Source organism: Hylobates moloch, unplaced genomic scaffold, assembly GCF_009828535.3.
Source record: "Hylobates moloch isolate HMO894 unplaced genomic scaffold, HMol_V3 SCAFFOLD_13, whole genome shotgun sequence".
Taxonomy (NCBI): Eukaryota; Metazoa; Chordata; class Mammalia; order Primates; family Hylobatidae; genus Hylobates; species Hylobates moloch.
Genome location: NW_026652288.1, coordinates 74,329,617 through 74,349,718, shown reverse-complemented (window position 1 = coordinate 74,349,718; position 20,102 = coordinate 74,329,617). Strand labels below are relative to the sequence as shown.

Below are 20,102 nucleotides of genomic sequence, written 5' to 3'. Positions count from 1 at the left end.
TCAAGAAGTAATGATCCAATAAGAAAGCAAAGCGAGAGTTAACATGATTTTTAATAATGCTTTGAGATTTAAAAAAAGAACACTTTGACCTTACAGTTATATTCTTTAACTAGAATAGTAATTTAAGATAGTGTATTATTTGACAAAATACTCTATACAAATGTGTGTGTATACACCCACACACCAATGTAAATGGCATTTGTCATTCCTCAAATAAACACATAACACTAAAGAATTACCGGTTTGCAGAAGAGAACGTATTATTTTGCTAAATTTATTTTGTTTGAAATGTTTTATTATATGTGTCAACTTTAACAAAAAATTTAAATGTAGAGTTACTGAAACAGAGTTTTAAGAGGTAAAAGAATTTGTTGTGAAAAAAATGGATCAAAGATCTAAATGTGAAATTGAAAATTATAAAACCCTTGGAAGAAAATACAGGCATAAAGTCCGTTGGGACTTTTATGACTTTGGATTAAATCATTTCTTATATATAAAAGCTAAAACAACTGACAAAATAAAAACATAGATAAATTAGATTTCATCAAAATTAGAAACTTGTGTTTCAATAGAGACTATCAAGAAAATAAAAAGACAACCCTCAGAAAGGAAGAAAAGAACTATTACAAGTTAACAATAAAAAGACAGATAACCCAATTAATAAATGGTCAAATTATTTGAATAGGCATTTCTCCACTGAAGATGTTCACATGGTAAATAAGCACATGAAAATATATTCAATATCATTAGTCTTTAAGGAAATAGAAATCAAAACCATAATGAGATACCACTTCACACCCCTTAGTATGGCAAGAATAAAAATGACAGACAATATCAAGAGTTGGTGAAAATATGGAGAAATGTGAACACTCATATTTTGCTGGAGAGGATTTAAAATGGTACCAGCCACTTTGGAAAACAGTTTTACAGTTTCTCAAATAGTTAAACATAGACTTACTACATCTCTCAGCAATTCTACTTTTAGATACTTACCCAAGAGAATTGAAAGCACTTGTACATGAATTACTTAGCAGTATTTTTTATAATAGCTGGAAAGTGGAAAAACCCAGCTGCCTGTCAATTGATGAATGGATAAATGCAATGTGATATATCCCCACAATGTAACATTATTCAACCAAAAGAATGAAGTATTGATAGATGATACAGCATGGATGAAGCTGTGAAAGAAGTATTTTTAAAAAGCCACACACAAAAGGTCACCTATTTTATCATTTCATTTATATGAAATGTCCAGAAAAAGTATATCCCGGGAGAAAGTAGATTAGTGGTGTTCACAGGCTAGAGGCAGAGGGAATAAAGAGTGACTGCTTATGAGCACACGGTTTCTCTTATGGTTGAAGAATATATCCTGAAATTAAATGGTGGAGATGGATGCACAATTCTGTAAGTATACATAAAACATCTAGATTTTACACCTTAAAATAGTTAATTTTAAGCATGAGAATTATATCTCAATAAAAATTAAAGTAAAAAATAATTAAAATGTTTTTTTAAAAAATTTTGAAATGTATGACTCATTTTACAAACTGAATGGTAAAAATGAATAAAGATATTAGGTATAAACTTATGTAAAGGAATAGAAGCAGTTTTTTAATCGACAAAACTGGATGTAATAAAAAATTCTAAGTTGAAATTTCATGCAGTTTTTACCGTATGTATAGCTCTGAGAAATTCTTCAAACTCTATGATTTTCAATTTGGTCATCAGAGATATGAAACTTTACCTTACTCAGATGAAGGTTAGGGCATTGAAAATTCTCAAGCATGAGAAAATGCTTCAGAAAAGTATTTTGTCTGGCTGATTATGGTTGATATGAGTTTAAAGCTCATTTCAGCATACAAATACACAGCATGTACTAAAATGATCAAATCAAAGCCACTCCTTGAGCCAAACCTCTCCAGGGTTTCCTTTCTCTTTAAATACTACCACACTTGTTTAAGTGCATTCACGGCAACAGTTAAAGCCCTTCACTTGAATTTTGAAGGTCACAGGCAACTGGAGTTAGCCATCATTATCTTCTTCCCAGGCAATTACATCATGGTTTCTACATATCATTTTGATACAAACTACCCCTAGGAGCCTACCTCCAAATGGACGCCATTGCCTGCATTAATATTTGCCTTCACCCTCCAGTGGACCCAAGGTACATTCTTCTAAGAAATTACTTACCAGATTCTTCCCTGTCCACTGGACCACCAGACTGGGCCTACAGACTTCTCAAGTTAACAAACATGTAGTCATGTACTCTCATTCTATACACACTCTGGGTCTCTAGATCTCTCAGAGCCTCCTTTTATAGTCTTCTCTTTCTCTCTCAGTCACTCTCTCCCTCAGCCTTTTCCCTCCTTTGCTCCATCTCTTGCTTAATTGACTTCGATAAACTGTGTATTCAGAAAGCTAGGATGCTATTTGGTGGTAACACTGCTCTTTTTTTTTTAACCTCCCAAAATTTTGTGAGTGAAGTATATGGCCCAAATTATTGAAATTTATCCTTTAAAGTGGGATATTTCGTGTCTCTTTACCATTAACTATGAGTCATAATTACCAGTCAATATCCTTTACATTTCTATCAGTTCCTACATTGGCATACCATGTTTATGTTTATGTGTATGATATGTGGCTTAATAACTTATCAGTTGATTACCAATTCTACTAGATCAATGAGCACTTGTTGATGCTAGAGGTTCTCCATTGCAAAGAAAAGTGCTGATATAAGCTTAGCTACCTGAACAAGCAGTCAATGAGAGGCCACCTTCCACTGTGGAAGTGGCACATGTGCACTCAATGCATCTGGAAAAAAAAGCCATATGAAAAAATGATATGTGGGCTGTATTTTGGCTAGAGAAGTTTTAAGGGTTATTGGTTAGTCCCTCACACTGGAGTTTTATGACAAATGAAATAAATTGCTATTGATAAAAGAAAAATTTTAAAGCAATATTCAGATTCTTGAATGTGAATTATTTTAAAATATGCTTTTGTCTGAATAAAACAGTATTTAGTAAGTCTAAATTTAAATGAAATGTAAGATAATATACATGTCAAGTATACATAATTATTAAAAATAAAGCAGAAAATTTAAAAATCATTTATTGGATAGCAAGTATATTCTTACTTGAGAATCTTCATTTCTGCTGCAGAACAAATATCATAGCACTGCTTTTTGGAAATGATCTAACAATTACTGATGTTTCTTAATGTAAGTTACAGAAAACAACTTTGAAAAAAGAACCATATTTTGAGAAAAAAATTGTTTGTTTTTGTTCTCAGAGGATACAAGATTACTTATTTTATTTCAGTAACTTTAAGTCACTTTGAGTAGGCAAAAAGGTAGAAAATAAGCAAATAGAGTTGAAATTATGTATTTCAGAACTGAATTACCTTGAAGGCACCTGATGACATTGGACCTACAGGTTTGAATTCCACTTTCTCAAGTTTACAAGTACACACACACAAACTTTGAATAAGATATTTTTGTTTTGAATTTCTAATGAAGTTAGAAATTAGAAAAAAATACACTTTCCATTAGAAAATATTATTAGAAAATATATACACTTTTATTTCACAGAATGAGAGCTGACTTATCTTAAAAATATTATTAAGTATCCAGAAAGTTGCACTAATTACTATTGAAATTGCTATGTACCACAACAGACAATAGATAGATAATGGCCCTTTTAATGTTAAAGGCACTTTTATAGTATTAATCTTACTACAAAATGTTTGATTAATGATTTAAAATAGGTAATACTTAGATGATAGACTCCTCTTTTTCTATCTCTCTATGTAGTAAATAACAGAGGTAAGATCTTTTCAAATAAACTGTGAATACTTATTTGAAAAAGTGTATATAACTCTCATATTATAAAACCAATTTTAACAATGATTTAAATTCCACTCATGAAACATTAACTGAAAGTAACTTAATTATTACAATATGTACATGTGAAAATGACATACAAAATAAAATTATGCTGTGGCATAAATCTGTAACTAATTCTGAATGTACATTAATACAACTATTAAAGAATGTATACATATGTTTGAATTAAATCTAGAGCTAATTCTTTTTAAGAACAACACATAAGGATTCTGTGAATTGAAAGTATTTTTTCAGCAAATATCTCTAAAAAGATTATTTTACTTGGGTTTGGAAACACTAAATTTAAATTATTTTGAACAGTTCTTACCTTGCAAAAGTAAAGCTAAACTACACTACAGCTTCAGTTCATATAGGGTAAAGTTTTTGACAATTCTAGGAAAATGAAATAAAGTTAGGTGAAGATTGATTACAGCATGAGCCAGAACTAAAGTACAAGTAGGTAAAGGTAAGAATGATTACTGATTATATGTAAGCCTAATAGCATCTTAAGAATATAGAGAAAACATGTTAGAAAACAAGTTTTAGCTCAATAATGAGTAATATTTTAGCCTTGGTAGCAAAGCTAATGTCTGAGTTAAAGAGACAGATTGTTAGTGCAGTTGTCAGCATAGACATCCATCTGGAATTGTTTTTCTCTCTTGTTTTTTAGTTCTTCTATTAAAAAAAAAAAATCCTCTCTTTGTTGAACAATTGAAAAAAAACATGAAGCTAACATAAATGTGTTTCCAGATTATTTGTTGGCATTAAAATTGTATCTGACATTTAATCAAATCACCTAATTAGCCTCTCTACGTTTATTAATACATGAAGCAGATCTTATAAATGTTATATTCCTGGTTACAAAATGGATGAGTTTTAATGATGTTAATATTAAAAGAGATTTTTATAGTATACAATTTGTTAAAATATTTTGAGTTGATGATTTAAAAACATAACTGTATTTGTAAAAAGATAAACTAATGGAAAAATCTAACCTAAAGAGTCAAAGTTTAGACTTTTTAAAATGGTTATACTTTGTAGGCAGAAAATATAATTAGTTGCGAAATTTGTTTAGTGTATTGTGCTTACCTTTCATAACGCTATACAATTCAAATCTATATTTAATTTCATATTGCACAAGTTAGCACACAACACACTCCTACATACAAAAAAAATGTGAATGCAGGCATCTCTCCATAATGAAACTTCATAATATGACATTTTAAAGTGATAATACTTACTCTTTCATAATATTTATCGATTTAAATAAGATTGGTTGAAATATATGTACCGTCATGCACAGGTTAGTATCATGATATGTTCTGACAAGTGTGTCTTTAGGCAATTTATTAATAGTTGTGGGAACATCATAGAATGTACTTACACAAACCTGGATGGTATAGCTTAATACAAACCTAGGCTATGTGGTGTGTATATGCTGCTAGGCTATGATAGCAAGTCACTATGTCACTGTACTGAATACTGTAGGTAACTGTAACACAATACAATAAGCATATGTGAATCTAAATATACCTAAGCATTGAAAAGTTACAGTAACAATACAGTATGAAAGATAAAAATGGTACACCCGAATAGGTATACCTATACCTACCAGGATTAGAGCTTGCAGGAATGGAAGCTCTGCTAAATCAATCAGTGGATGGTGAGGGAATGTGAAAGCCTAGACTATTACAGTATATTACTATAGACATTATTAACACTGTATACTTAAGCTATACTACATTTATAAAAAGTTTGTCTTACTTCAATAATAAATTGTTTTTAGCTTCCTGTAACGTTTTACTTTACAGACTTTTTAATATTTTTAACTTTTTGACTCTTTAGTAATGAAACAGTTTAAAACCCAAACACATACTGTACTATATTTGTACTATACAGAAATATTTTCTATTTTATATTCTATGAGCTTTTTTCCATTTACAAAATTTTCTATTTATCAAGGTCTTTTTTTATTCTTACTTTTTACACTTCTTTTGTGAAAAACTAAAACTCAAAAAATCTCAAACACACACATTAGCTCAGGCCTGCATGGGGTCAGGTTAATCAATATCACTGTCTTTCTTTCACCTCCTCATCTGGTCCCACTGGAAGGTCTTCCGGGCTAATAACATGCATAGAGCTGTCCTGTCCACTAACAATTACTTCTTCCAGAATACCTCCTGAAGGACCTGCCTAAGGCTATTATATAGTTACCTTATTCTTATAAGTAGAAATAATACACTCTAAAAAAGCAATAAACAGTCTAGTATAGTAAATACATAAATAGTAATATAGTCATTTATTATCTTCATATATGTCCTGTATATTTGTATGTCCTATATTTTTTTATGCTTGAAAGTGCAGTAGGTTTGTTTACACCAACATCAACACAAACATGTGAGTAATGCCTTGTGGTATGTTATGACAGCTATGGTGTTACTAGGGGACAAAATTTTCAGCTCCATTATTACCTGACAGGACTACATAGTGTGTGCTATTTCTTGTTGACCAAAACATTGCTATGAGGCACATGACGATAGGTAATGAGTCCTTCTTTTTGATATTAACCCAAAAGGGAGTTGGGAAGTTATAAAGAGAAATGCAAAGTGAAAACTCGGCCAGACAAGGTTTTTGTGGGTTCACCATTGAAGCATTACAGAAAAGTGATGTACAACAAATGAAAACCTTAAAACTCTCTAGTATGACAGGCAAGAAGGTAGGAGAAAGAGCCCAGTGTTAAAAGATTATTTGTAATAAATGTGGAGATAAAGCTGTTTTATCCTGCACATTGAGAAAAAGGGTAAGTAGCTACCCAGTAGTGTATAAGAAGTGAACCTTAACTTGTAAATCTTTATAAGGTTAGAGAGTCCCACACTGGAATACAGAACTTGACAAAATAATATAACTTTTTAAGAAATATGTGAAACAATATCACTGAAAAAGGTGGGAAAAAAGCAATGCTGTCCTAGGTGACTTTGGAAATGAGTGGAGTCTGTAAGACTATGAGCAAAAATAACTATTGTAATAATTTTTTTTTTTTCCACGGGGGTAGAGTTTAAAGGTTTTGAAATGACTCTACATGTATACTGGAATTTAACAATAAAGTGAGTGGGTGGCAGATGGTGGTGAGAGACAGGACTAGCTGGATTTCCTAGGCTGACTAAGAATTCCTAAGCCTAGCTGGGGAAGGTGACCGCACCCACTTTCAGACTTTCACTTCCTCTCCCAAGTATTAGAGCAAGTTGTATCTCCAAAGGGATCAAAAGAAGCTCTATGCTGTGTCCTTGGGCATCTAGGCTATGAACCCAGGGAGTCTTGCCCCTGGTGTCCCTCCCAATTTAGATATACAGCTCTCGACACGGGCAGTTATGTGGGACCCATTCCCCACCACCCTTGCCAGGGCCCCAAGTTTGTAAATGGCTAGTAGGATAGCTCTCCCATTGTGTAGGTTGCTCTCCTCCCCAGATTTCTACTCAGCTTACCCCACCTGCAATACAATCTCCAAGACTTGGCTCCTTGGCCAGGGCCTTAGAACTGATGACCCAGTACTTTAACAACTGGAACTGTGTCTACAACAACATAATAGATTGGGTTAAAAACGAATTGAGTAAATTAAAGGGAGGTGCATATTCCTATAGTGGCAAATGGGGGCAACGAGCGAACGTCCTTCTGCTGTGTTTCCAAAATCCATCTACAAAGAGAGGCAGAGATAGAGAGAGAGAAAAGAAAGAGAAAAAAAAGAAAGAGAAAGGAAGAGAGAGGCAGAGAGATGAAGAGACAGAAAGACAAAGAGGGAGATCAAGAGAAAGAGATAGAAGTATTAAAGAAAAACAGTGTACCCGATTCCTTTAAAGCAAGGTAAATTTAGAACCTATAATTAGTAATTGAAGGTCTTTGCCATGACCCTATAACATTCCAATACCAACTTGTTGTCAGCATAAAAAAGGGCATAGTCCGAAGACCACTAACAACCCATAGTCTTCCTATCAAAAATTCTTAACTCAGTAACCTGCGGATGGCCCAAATGCATTTAATCTGTAGTGGCAATTGCTTTGCTAACAGAAGAAAGTAGAAAAATAACCTTTAGAGGAAACCTCATTGTGAGCACAATTCACCAGAAGTATCCTAAGTAAAAAATGCAAAAAGGTAGCTTACTAACTCAAAAATCTTAAAGTATGGGGCTATTCTGTTGGAAAAAGGTAATTTAACATTAACCACTGAAAATTCCCTTAACCCAGCAGATTCCTAACAGGGGATTTAAATCTAAATTACCATACAAATGTCCAACCAGACCTAGGAGGAACTCCCTTCAGGAAAGGACCATAGATGGTTCCTCCCAGGTGATTGAGAGGAAAAAAAAAAAATGGGTATTCAGTAATTGATAGGGGAACTCCTGTAAAAGCAGAGTTAAGAAAATTGCCTAATAATTGGTCTGCTCAAACGTTCAAGCTGTTTGAACTCAGCCAAGCCTTAAAGTACTTACAAAACCAGAAAGCACATCTTTTTCTCCTTACTCTCCTTCTCGTAGGAAAAAGGTACATAGGATAAACAGGATCCATCTCCCGTATTTCATACCCAAAAGGACTTAATCCAGGGCAACAAAAGGTTTGAGATCGATAATTAGAACATATTTCTACAAAGGAAAAGGACAAAAGGCCCTAGTTGGCAAAAACTATATATCAATCCTGACTCAAAAGGTTACCTACACTCTCTCTGGAACGAATTTGAATAAGAACTCTTGTTTATGGGAATGCATCTAATGGGGCAACTGGGTTGTTTTGAAATACCTAGGAACCCAGTCTAGCTCTAGAACTCACCTGAGTGCAAAAGCAATGTTGAGCATGCTTGCAAAGGATCACTAGAATCCAGCAACCCGGACCCCTTTGTGGTCAAGAAAGGTGGTCAGCAAGTGCAGGACTGCTACATGGGTGAGCGTAACGAATCCCATAAGCAGAGGTCCATGGGTGGTTACACACCCTGGAAAGGAATAAGCATTAGGACCATACAGGACACTCTAGGTCTAATGCTCATCGGAAAACGACTAGGGGCGCTGGTATCCCTATGTTCTTTTTTCAGATGGGAAATGTTCCCCCAAGGCAAAAATGCCCCTAAGATGTATTCTGGAGAGATATAACATTACTGCTAGATCAGACACTAACCACAGATGAGAGCAGTGCCTCCATAACTGCAGCCCGAGAGTTTGGCGATCTCTGGTATCTCATTCAGGTCAATGATAGGATGACAACAGAGGAAAGAGAACAATTCCCTGCAGGCCAGCAGGCAGTTCCCAGTGTTGACCCACACTGGGACACAGAATCAGAACATGGAGATTGGTGCCACAGACATTTGCTAACTTACGTGCTAGAAGGACTACGGAAAACTAGGAAGAAGGCTATAAATTATTCAATGATGTCCACTATAACACAGGGAAAGGAAGAAAATTCTACCGCCTTTCTGGAGATACTAAAGGAGGCATTGAGGAAGCATACCTCTCTGTCACCTGACTCTATTGAAGGCCAACTAATTTTTTTTTTTTTTTTTGAGACAGAGTCTCACTCCGTCGCCCAGGCTGGAGTGCGGTGGCGCAGTCTCAGCGCACTGCAAGCTCCGCCTCCCGGGTTCACGCCATTCTCCTGCCTTAGCCTCTCCGAGTAGCTGGGACTACAGGCGCCCGCCACCAAGCCTGGCTAATTTTTTGTATTTTTTAGTAGAGACGGGGTTTCACCGTGGTCTCGATCTCCTGACCTCATGATCCGCCCGCCTCGGCCTCCCAAAGTGCTGGGATTACAAGCGTGAGCCACCGCGCCCAGCCGAAGGCCAACTAATTTTAAAGGCTAAGTTTATCACTCAGTCAGCTGCAGACATTAGAAAAAAACTTCAAAAGTCTAACTTAGGCCCAGAGCAAAACTTAGAAACCCTATTGAACTTGGCAACCTCCGTTTTTTATAATAGAGATCAGGAGGAACAGGTGGAACGGGACAAACAGGATTAAAAAAAAAAAAAGGCCACCACATTAGTCATGGACCTCAGGCAAGCAGATTTTGGAGGCTTTGGAAAAGGGCAAGGCTGGGCAAATAGAATGCCTAATAGGGCTTGCTTGTAGTGTGGTCTACAAGGACACTTTAAAAAAGATTGTCTGAATAGAAATAAGCCACCTCCTCGTCCATGTCCCTTATGACAAGGGAATCACTGGAAGGCCCACTGCCCCAGGGGACAATGGTCCTCTGAGTCAGAAGCCACTAACCAGATGATCCAGCAGCAGGACTGAGGGTGCCCGGGGCAAGCGCCAGCCCATGCCATCACCCTCACAGAGCCCCGGGTATGCTTGACCATTGAGGGCCAGGAGGTTAACTGTCTCCTGGACACTGGCACGACCTTCTCAGTCTTACTCTCCTGTCCTGGACAACTGTCCCCCAGGTCTGTCACTATCTGAGGGGTCCTAGGACAGGCAATCACTAGATACTTCTCCCAGCCACTAAGTTGTGACTGGGTAACTTTTCTCTTTCACATGCCTTTCTAATTATGCCTGAAAGCCCCACTCCTTTGTTAGGGAGAGACATTCTAGCAAAAGCAGGGGCCATTATACACCTGAACATAGGAGAAGGAACACCTGCTTGTTGTCCTCTACTTGAGGAAGGAATTAATCCTGATGTCTGGGCAACATAAGGACAGTATGGATGAGCAAAGAATGCCCATCCCGTTCAAGTTAAAATAAAGGATTCCACCTCCTTTCCTTACCAAAGGCAGTACCCCCTTAGACGCTAGGCCCAACAATTACTCCAAAACATTGTTAAGGACCTAAAAGCCCAAGGCCTAGTAAAACCATGGAATAGCCCCTGCAATACTCCAATTTTAGGAGTACAGAAACCCAACAGACAGTAGAGGTTAGTGCAAGATCTCAGGATTATCAATGAGGCTGTTGACCCTCTATACCCAGCTGTACCTAACCCTTATATTCTGCTTTCCCAAATGCCAGAGGAAGCAGAGTGGTTTATAGTACTGGACCTTAAGGATGCCTTTTTCTGCATTCCTGTACATCCTCTCAATTCTTGTTTGCCTTTGAAGATCCTTCAAACCCAAGGTCTCAATTCACCTGGACTGTTTTATGCCAAGGGTTCAGGGATAGCCCCCATCTATTCGGCCAGGCATCAGCCCAAGCCCAACACTTGAGCCAGTTCTCATACTTGGACACTCATGTTTTTCAGTACGTGGATGACTTACATCTAGCCGCCCGTGCAGAAACCTTGTGCCATCAAGCCATCCAAGTGCTTTTAAACTTCCTCGCCACTTGTGGCTACAAGGTTTCCAAACCAAAGTCTCAGCTCTGCCTATAGCAGGTTAAATACTTAGGGCTAAAATTATCCAAAGGCACCAGGGCCCTCAGTGAGGAATGTATCCATCCTATACTGGCTTATCCTCATCCCAAAGCCCTGAAGAAATTAAGAGGTTTCCTTGGTGTAACAGGCTTCTGCCAAATATGGATTCCCAGGTACAGCGAAATAGCCAGGCCATTCAACACACTAATTAAGGAAACTTAGAAAGCCAATACTCATTTAGTAGAATGGACACCTGAAGCAGAAGCAACTTTTTAGGCCCTAAAGAAGGCCTTAACCCAAGCCCCAGTGCTAAGCTTGCCAATGGGGCAAGACTTTTCTTTATATGTCACAGAAAAAAACAGGAATAGCTCTAGGAGTCCTTACACAGGTCCAAGGGGCCAGCTTGCAACCCGTGGCATACCTGAGTAAGGAAACTGATGTAGTGGAAAAGGGTTGGCCTCATTGTTTATGGGTAGTGGCAGCAGTAGCAGTCTTAGTATCTGAAGCAGTTAAAATAATACAGAGAAGAGATCTTACCATGTGAACATCTCATGATGTGAATGGCATACTCACTGCTAAAGGAGACTTGTGTCTGTCAGACAACATTTGCTTAAATATCAGGCTCTATTACTTGGAGGGCCAGTGCTGCAACTGCTCACTTGTGCAACTCTTAACCCAGCCACATTTCTTCCAGACAATGAAGTAAAGATGGAACATAACTGTCAAGTGATTGCTCAAACCTACACTGCTCGAGGGGACCTTCTAAAGGTTCCCTTGACTGATCCCAACCTCAACTTGTATACTGATGGAAGCTCCTTTGTAGAAAAAGGACTTCGAAAGGCAGGGTATACAGTGGTCAATGATAATGGAATACTTGAAAGTAAGCCCCTCACTCCAGGAACTAGCACTCAGCTGGCAGGACTAATAGCCCTCACTCGGGCACTAGAATTAGGAGAAGGAAAGAGAAAAAATATATGTACAGACTCTAAGTATGCTTACCTAGTCCTCCATGCCCATGCAGCAATATGGAGAGAAAGGGAATTCCTAACTTCCGAGGGAACACCTGTCAAACATCAAGAAGCCATTAGGAGATTATTACTGGCTGTACAGAAACCTAAAGAGGTGGCAGTCTTACACTGCCGGGGTTATCAGAAAGGAAAGGAAAGGGAAATAGAAGAAAACCGGCAAGCAGATATTGAAGCCAAAAGAGCCACAAGGCAGGACCTTCCTTTAGAAATGCTTATAGAAGGACCCCTAGTATGGGGTAATACCCTCCAGGAAACCAAGCCCCAGTACACAGCAGAAGAAATAGAATGGGTAACCTCACAAGGACATAGTTTCCTCCCCTCAGGATGGCTAGCCACTGAAGAAGGAAAAATACTTTTGTCTGCAGCTAACCAATGGAAATTACTTAAAACTCTTCACCAAACCTTTCACTTAGGCATTGATAGCACCCATGAGATGGCCAAATCATAACTTACCAGACCAGGCCTTTTCAAAACTATCAAGCAGATAGTCAGGGCCTGTGAAGTGTGCCAAAGAAATAATCCTCTGCATTTCAGGCCATACATTTCAATCCCGGTATCTTTAACCTCCTTGTTAAGTTTGTCTCTTCCAGAATCGAAGCTGTAAAACTACAAATGGTTCTTGAAATGGAGCCCCAGATGCAGTCCATGACTAAGATCTACTGTGGACCCCTGGACTGGCCTGCTAGCCCATGCTCCGATGTTGATGACATAGAAGGCATCCCTCCTGACAAATTCTCAACTGCACGATCCCTACTACACCCCAATTCAGCAGGAAGCAGTTAGAGTGGTCATCAGCCAACCTCCTAAACAGCACTTGGGTTTCCCTGTTGAAAGGGGGGACTGAGAGACAGTACTATCTGGATTTCCTAGGCTGATTAAGAATTCCTAAGCCTAGGTGGGGAAGGTGCCCACGTCCATCTTGAAACATGGGGCTTGTAACTCAGCTCACACCTGACCAATCAGGTAGTAGAGAGGGCTCACTAAAATACCAATTAGGCTAAAAGCAGGAGGTAAAGAAATAAACAAATCATCTTTGATCTGAGAGCAGAGGGGGAGGGACAGTGATGGGGATATAAACCCTAGGCATTCGAGCCAGGAGTGAGCAACCCCCTTTAGGTCCCCTCCCCTCATATGTGTGCTCTGTTTTCACTCTACTAAATCTTGCAACTGCACACTCTTCCAGTCCATATTTGTTCCGGCTCAAGCTGAGCTTTCCCTCACCATCCACCACTGGTGATTGCCGCCGTCACAGACCCACGTTGACTTTCACTCCTCTGGATCAGGCAGGGTGTCCACTGTGCTTCTGATCCAGCAAGGCTCCCACTGCCACTCCTGATCAGGCTAGAGGCTCACCATTGTTCCTGCGTGGCTAAGTGCTTCATCCTAATTGAGTTGAACACTAGTCACTGGGTTCCATGGTTCTCTTCTGTGACCCACAGCTTCTAATAGAGCTATAACACTCATGCATGGTCCAAGGTTTCATTCTTTGGAATCCGTGAGGTCAAGAACCCCAGGTAAGAGAACAAAAGGTCTGCCCCCAACTTGGGAGTGGCCTGCCACCATCTTGGGAGCTCTAAGAACAAAGACCCACCAGTAACAGTGGGAGCCACGTTTCTCATTGCTGAAGAGGGAAGTTATAAATCGGCAAGGGGAGGAGGCTAGAATGATTCATGTGATTATGAATTAGAGTTGGAGATATCAGTCTGAAGCCTTGTGTAGCATAATACATAGATGATAACATATAGCAAAATTTATTGATATGCATAGATATATGGGTTAACACACTCTTGTGTATTTTCCTTCTCTGTCATCTCAGAAGGGCTACAGCAACCATAATAGCAAAGAGCGCACCCAGCACTTATATCTTGATTTCTAAAACCAATTTTACAAGAAAAGAGATCAGGATTCCTTGGTGAAATGGCTGATTCCAAGTTTGAGTTTGCACAGGAGATACAATAAACCCAGAATATTTTGTAGTGCAGGAAAGTAAAGTTCTAAATAAATAAAATAAAAAATAAAACCTACTATGATGAAGGCACATCAAAGGGACACAGAGACAACTGAAAAGCTTCCAATGTGAGAAACAAATTATTGATTAGCCACATTAATATAAATATTTGAACAAATAAATTTGAATAGAAAAAATTTCTGTGCAGAAAAATTCTAAACTATATATTATATATATATGTATGTATGTATTCCACCCTCAAGGAGGTGGAGTATAACTTCATACCCTTTAAGTAGTGGCTTCATACAACATCCTTCCAAAGAGTTTAGTGTACAATAGAAAAACAAAGTAATTTTATAGTACAGAAACATAAAAAATAACCCCTCAGCCAGGTGATCAAGGCTAATATCAGCAGTAATAACTTAATTTGATCATACGTACCTTTAACATTATGTGATAAAAACAGCAACTTACTTCCTTGGTCTTTCTGAAAAAAAAAAAAAAAAAAAACTTGTCTTTATAGTCTAATCATGAGAAAAACATCAGACATGGGATCATAGATTCTCAAGACATGTCGGAGCTTAGTTTATATATGGAATGATGTAAAATAATCATGGAAATTTTTGTTATTGGTATTATGTAGTCTTCCACTTATAACACGCAGATGAAGATAGAGAAAATATTTTGAGATTCTAGTACAGAAGCACAAAAAGTGCTTACTTCCACTTGTAGAAGAAAGAGCCTTTATGCTTGGTTGATATTATTCTCTCCATTTGTCTGATTAGACAATTAAACATCTGTGAACAATGTGGAAACATCTATCTCATCCAAACCTAATTCCACAATGTATTTTTAAAGCATGTCGAACCTTCTTAACACCAACTCATTCTTTTTTTTCTGACAAATTCTTCCCAAAGATGACCAGGTAGGTCATAGACTAAACTACCAAGTAGTCAATTACAGCAAAGTAAATGACTAATTATTTCTTTGAAACAAAAATTTATCTTCAATTTCCTCTTCATGTAATTTTTTTCCAAAAATTTTAATTTATCTCATTTAGTTTATAATTTATTGAAATAAGACAATAGAAACAAAGCGTTTCCTAAAAAGCCAGACAATCATAAGAAGTTTCACCATGTATTAAGATTTCAACCATTGAATCTTATCTTAGCTTTTGCTAAACAAGGCCATGACCTTACATTTTAATGGCTAGTCAGTAGACATGGGACTGATTTTGACATGGGTCTATTTTCTATATTCCATTAATTAAAAGCATTTAAAAGTTTTAATTAGAAAGCATACTTTATGGTCAGTTACAAACAAAGGAAAATGACAATTCAAGAGAGATTATTTTTACAGTGTTCCTACTGTGTCAGAAAATTACAGTACATCCATTTAATTTGCAATTCAGCAATAATGGATTTCCACCTACACATATAATGTTTTCCCTGCTTTTTAAAAGCTTGATGCTTCAGTGGAAATATGTGATATGCTGCTGTGATTGCATTTTGCCATAAAAATGATATTAAATTGGTAAAGGGAAGGCCAGGAAATGTTAGAACAGGAGGGGGCCAGGAAACTGTTTACAGTTCTATTGTAGTTAAGACAGAGTTGCAATTGCGTAGTGTCAGGGTTTGTCTTTTAATTGCAGTAGTTACCTAATTATTTTTTGGGAACTGCTTAGTTTTTCTTACTGTTTGATTAATTTAGTTTTTTATTAAGTACTTGGAATATTGTGGAGTATTACACTGCTTTTTAAAAAATCTTTCTTTGAATTTCAGATTATTAAAATTCTCAACAAATATTTATTGAGTGATTATGTATATCTGTTATGTGTGGGTACATAAGAGTCAGCGTTTTAACGAAAAGGTTACTAGATAAATGTGGTTGTCTCAAAGTGGCTAACTTACAAGATAATTTTGTAGTCATTTTTTATCAGTATTTCAAAAATCTGTATTAAAAGCATAGAATATTTAAGTTATAGCAAATAAATACTCAGATTCATGATGGAAGGAAGGAATAAAAACAATGGCAGAAGGAAGTGAAAGATAAAAGGAAGGAAAAAAAGAAGGAAGAAAGGAAGGAAGGGAGGGAGGGAGAGATAAAGGAAAGAAGGAAGGCAGGGAGGGAGGAAAGAAAAGTGTTTAGTTTAATCTTTTCCAATACTGGTATAAACTTAATTTTTGAAAATTTAAAATTTTTAAATTTTCTTCCTAAGATTTGTGTACTTGTGAAGCAATAATGATTAGAAAAGTATATCCTCCCCCTTAACCCCCCAAAAAAATGTCTAAAAAAAAATAAGGTCAAGAGACTATACTCAATTCATCTTTTGTTACTGAGTTACAGAGGGATACTTACTATATTTTTGCTTTAACCAAATCACTTATTGATTTCCCTATTTTCCTTACTATGCTTTAATGTTATCGCTACACAATTAACAATTTTGTTATGAACTATCTGCTTGGTCTCATAATAAAATCTCTTTGGACCAAGGTTTCTCACAATTGAGGATATGGTAACAGAGTTTAAGCTGATTTAAAACATAGTTTAATGTCATCTTCAAAATTCCTAGAAAAAAATTCTTAATTTTAAGTGACTGCTTTGGTATCATTTTGTGATTACCATTTTATTTTCCCAAAACATCAAAAATTATTGCATACATATTAAGTCCATAGGGGATATATCAGCTGAAGATAATATTATATATAATTACATGTACATAAACAACTTCATAACATGCATATTTAATGTATAAGGCAATATTGATTTAGTGCCTTCAAAACTGAAAATATTTTGCCATTCAGCCATGAAACCTTATAAAGAAATTTTATGGTGTCCTTACTTCTTCCTAGTGTAAGTGACTGGTATTAGACCACATTTGGCAAGAGGAGTTGTCAACTGCTGGAGTTTATAAGAGAAGGTAGTTAAAACATATAATGAGAACATTATCATAGATGAGAAGCAAAACAGAGATGATCATAATCCTCCCTGTCTGCTTTCTCTCATCTCACAAGTTAGGAAGAAATGGAAAAGACAGATGGAGTAAATGTATAACAACTACTGAACCAAGACTATCTTTTCACATTTAGGACAATCTATTTCTACTTCTCTTATGTCAGATCCTATTGGTAATATAAATATATTTTTAATAAAATTTTTCATTTTTACTTTTAATTTGTTGGAAAAACACAATTGCTTTCCCACAAACATGATCACACTTCATTATTGCCTTAGGATAAGTATTTATTAGAGATATTTAATTATTTTTAAAGAATCCATACATTTTATTCTTTATACACAATATCAGCATCCTCTCCAGAAAAATTTTATTAACTTAGAATTCTACTAATAGTAGTTACATTAGGTGGCTTGAATTCTCATAAATCGACATTAAATATAGTTAAACACACTCTGAAGATAAAAATGCACATTAAATTTGCATTCAATCTTTATTATTAAATGTGACCATATTTTCAGATATTTCATATTTTTATTTCTTTTATCTCACAGCGCTTTTCAATTTTTACCATTTAATTTTTAATCTAAATGACATCTTCACTAAATCATGTCAACTGAAACTCACACATGCAGTATGACTACAGTTTTTGAGGTAGATAAAAACAATGTAGTTAACAAACTTCAAGTATACAACTCAATGCTGTTTTACATGCAAACAAGGTAACCAATGAAACAACCCCAGGTTAAGATATAAGTATTTCCAGCACCCAAGAATGTTCCCTTCTGCTCCTTCCCCATTAATATTTCCCCAACAAGTTATCACTATTCTGATCTACCACCATCAACTATATTAACCTATTCTTGAAATTAATAAATTGAGATTATGCCATGTATTACACATACTCATTTGCTGTGACTTGCTTTGTTTGATGCAACATGTATAAGATTCATCAATATTGTTCATAGCTGGATGTCCTCTTTATTATTGATTGCTGTGGCGTATTCCATTTCAGTAATATCTCAGGGTTATATACCCATTGTTATGTTGATTATCTTTTTTGTTTCCAGATTTTGTATAATGCATCTAAAGTGTTTATGAAAATTCCTGCACATGTCTTTTTGGCCGACATATGTACTTCTATTAGAAACATGTAGGACTGAAATTGTAGCTGTATGTTCAGCTTCCAAAATAAATCTGATAAATTACAAAGGTGTAATATTATGGATCTATGGACGTATTTTTCTCTCCAAAAATAACTTTTCATCTTTATTTATTTTCTTGATATTTTACCTTCTTTCTATTTTAATTGTTTATGCTATCTTTACTTATTTTATTTTGCCTTCTTGCTCTTAATTTAGTGTGTTCCTGTTGGGGTGATCAGACCCAACATCAGGCCATGGGGGCAGCAGAGTCCAGTGGAGTCAAAGGAATGAGAAATGACAAGTTTAAGAGTGCATAAGGTGGGACCATGGGGCCAAAGCTAGTATGGAGGCTGTAAAGGCACTGCACTCTGGGAGCCCATGATATTTATTAGTGATCAAACAAAGAAGCAGGTGGTGAGGATGTGGGGTTGAGAGAAAGTGGTGCATCAAGCACATGGTCTACAGTTGTGACCATTTAGCATTTTCTTTGAGGCATATGGAACACGTTCTGCTACTGGAGATAACGGGAAACATGTTCTAGTTTAAGACACAATTGATCCATGAGCCTGGGAGTGCCAGAAGCAAGGAGCCAGCAGGTCTAGACACATTCCAGAGGCCACGAGGGGTTTTATGCCCTGAGTCCTGAATTCCATCCAAGCCACAAGGGGTTTTATCCCCTGGGCTTAGATTGTGGTGTGTCAGGGCAGCCTTCCACCCTTTGGCACAGAGCTTGGTGTTCCAAAGGCCACGAGGGGTTTTAGACCCTGGACCCTGGACATATTCCAAGACTCTTTTACATTATGTCAGACATGCAAGTCCTGCCTCAGCTTTTTTCCCAACACTCAGCTTTTCCCCCACATGTTTTTTTTCTAATTTATTGACACAAAAGCTTGTTACTAATTTTTAAGTTTTCTTATTTTTTAAATATATGCATTTTATGTCATAAATGTTTCTTTTGGCAATTCTTTAGGCTTATTATGCCATACTTTTATTGTTCATTTTCAAACTGGTTTCTTCTTTGATTCATAGGTAATAAGTACTACATTCATATGGAAAAATCAAAGTAGGGTTTAAGTCCAAATAAATATGATATTTTAAAAATACAGAAATAATATTTTCTTACAGAAAAATAAGGTGTCTGAAAAACAAATATGTTTTTTTTTTTAATCTACTTTTTTTTTCTGAGATAGGAGGCTCTTGTTCTGTTACTCAGGCTGGAGGGCAGTGGCACAATCATGGCTTACTGTAGACTTGACTTCCTGGACTCAAGCAATCCTCCCACCTCAGCCTCCTGAGTATCTGGGAACCTGGGATCATAGGCACACACAACCATGCCTAGATGGTTTTTTTGTTTTTTTGTAGAGATAGTGTCTTGCTTTGTTGGCTGGTCTCGAACTTCTGGCCTCAAGAGATCCTCCAACCTTGGCCTCCCATAGTTCTAGGTTTACAAGCATGAGTCACAGTGTGTGTCCTGAATCTACTAGCTTTTATTACCTGAATCTACTTGCGTTTACCCTAGGAAACAATGCTAAATTCAAGTAGAAATCAAGAATTAATAAGTTTCAGGAAAAAAAACACAAAATACTGGAAAAAATTCATTGTATTCAGATATGTGCCACATACACACACACACTACACACACATACACACACACACACACAGAAAGACACAGAGAGGAGAGTGATAAGTTTTCACATACTTAACTTGCATAATCCCTTTTAATTTTCAAAAATCTTATGGAATGTTCACCAAATGCTAACATAATTAGTGTAAAAGATTTTGTTATCTTTCAGATACCACATATTGTGGGCAGTGAACTCTGAAATTCA

General features: G+C 36.5%; 1 long non-coding RNA gene across 2 annotated transcripts in view; it reads right to left on the bottom strand.

The window, feature by feature from the left end:
- Window positions 1-20,102, bottom strand: part of LOC131381033 (uncharacterized) — a 163,039-nt gene that overhangs the window by 63,559 nt on the left and 79,378 nt on the right. For both annotated transcript variants that reach the window (XR_009209446.1, XR_009209447.1), the window contains exons 3-4: window positions 14,614-14,659; window positions 12,196-12,259 (exon numbers count right to left, since the gene is read on the bottom strand). This is a non-coding gene — a long non-coding RNA (uncharacterized LOC131381033). The remainder of the gene's footprint in view (window positions 1-12,195; window positions 12,260-14,613; window positions 14,660-20,102) is intronic.